The following is a 2,247-nucleotide window of genomic DNA, read 5'->3' on the forward strand; positions in this document are numbered from 1 at the left end:
TTGCAGCAAAATATCCCCCCTGTTGTCAGCTTTTTTGCCACCAACAATGGAATAATCCTCCCACTTGTCGTTTTAGCTCTAAAAAACGTGCTTCCCTTAGAATCTCTCCGTGGCGGTTAGGGCAACATTCCCCTTTTATATCGAGTTCCAAATTTAGGGCACCTAGCTAAAAATTGTACGGACACGGTAAATCCCGTGTATGGGCTGTTACTGCATAGTGAATTCATGCTCGAACTCTGCTTCGCTCTAGCATTTATCTACTCTGCCACGAAATTATCCTGCCCACTCTTCTCTGGATTTTTGCACTTCCTTTATGCTTAGTCTTTTGCTTCCAAACCTGTGCATTTACACAAGAAATAAGAGTATTTAATGTAATATTTAGCTACAGCATTCAAGACCTGGGGCTTTTAGCTCGGATTCCATTTTCTACTCTTTTCTATGCTAATTGCACACCAAAACCGACATACTTTGACAATTCCTTGTACAAAACTACCCAAATAAACACTAGAATAACTCTCTTTTGGAGAGTTATCAGTACCTGTAAGACAAATTAGTAAACGCTCCCATGCTCAAGTTAATATAGGTCTGAGTAGGTGGTATTTAGTCCTCAATAGGAATTCTGAACATACCTATAAATGGACTCTACCCTTAAAATTTGTGGGCAGAGATCATTTGGGAAAGTCATTAATGTCAGATGATTGACCTTTGATTTCTCCGACACGTCATCAGTGATTCAAATAAAAAGAAAGATGTGTAAAGAGCATGTGTGAAGACAACACCAGTTCGGATGAATGTCGAACTGGACACTTACTATACCAAGCTTGATTAAATGACTTGGACACGTAGCGCTTCAACTGATTTCCCCCCAGCTACACGTACGGTTACCTGCTTTCACGGATTGAAAACCGCAAATTCAAATGGGAAACCCCCATACCAACGGTTACTTTTTGCTCTCCTATAAATACCCACAATGTAGAAATGAAAGGGAGGCGAAATTTATTTTTTATTTGATATTTGACTCTCTAAACACATACTAACAAAACCTTCGGAGTGCTAACTCCTTTTTGTAGGTTTTCCTATCTTGGAGTGTTCTTAAAGATTCATTGTGACTATCAGAATATTTTTCCGTACGAACAATTGGCACCGTCTGTGGGGACGAAAGTTTCTATCTATTCTAATCCTCAAAAACTCAGTAAGAATAGGCAAAGCGATGGCGACGATAGCATGTCACAGCGATCTTTGACAAGCAGCCGAACCCATAATTCAGTGCGCACCCCAACTCGAGGACAAGGAAGGCCCCCCAGATGTCCGAGGAGGAGCAAAAAAGAACGCCTTCCGACACCCAGTACTTCAAACACTGCCCAGCAGATGGGCCAGAAGTTAATGGAACTACGTGCATAACTTAATGAAGTTCGCTCAGAACTTGGTGGCGTTGCCCATTTGAGGGCAGAGATTACGAAATTGATGGCTACTTTGCGTCGTAGTCAGATTCCAGAAGGCGCGACTGGAGATATCCTAGGGTCATCGGTCAGAGTCTAGGGTGTAGATGTACAAGGGGACACTGCAGAGTCACCGATACTAAGGGACCTAGCTCGCGGTAAAGCTCCCACATTGTCAGGATATGGTGATATGTGCCTTTGTGTACCAATGCACGAACGACTGAATTTGAGATCGAGAAGAACGGCCACCCTCAATCCAAGGGAAGGACTCCGGGTATATATTACCTCGGAGGTACCAGATCTGGGACAAACAATGAGTGGGCGTAATGAGGCCCAGCAAGCGGGACAACAAACTCCGTTAATGTAGAACTTGGGGTCTACTCCGACCACTGGGGGAGTACAGTCAAATGACAACCCACAAGCCCAAGCGAAAACACCGGCAACAACATCTACCTAACCGACGACGGTAGAAATACCAAAGGTTCATGATCCTATGAAGGAAGTGATCAACAAACTCCAGAGTGACTTTGAGGCTGTGCGACAAAGCTACAAGCCGGATGATGCGACCAGGGTAGAACTTGGAGAAAGAGAAGATTCACCCTTCACAGCTCCAATAATGTTGTATCCTCTCCCATTTTATCCGTTGTGAGCTAGCAAGGGGAATGGACCTACAGATAAAAAGCTTCAACGATAGGAGATTAATCAGTCAAACTCATTAATCGAGTTAATCAACATTCGTTAACTACGGGTCACTCCACTAAAGACCCGTAGCTGCACTCTTCCTACTGCATAATATTTTCGTGTCCAC

This window comes from Momordica charantia (genome assembly GCF_013281855.1).
Source record: "Momordica charantia cultivar OHB3-1 chromosome 4 unlocalized genomic scaffold, Mcharantia_2.0 BLBB01000004.1, whole genome shotgun sequence".
In the NCBI taxonomy this organism is placed as follows: Eukaryota; Viridiplantae; Streptophyta; class Magnoliopsida; order Cucurbitales; family Cucurbitaceae; genus Momordica; species Momordica charantia.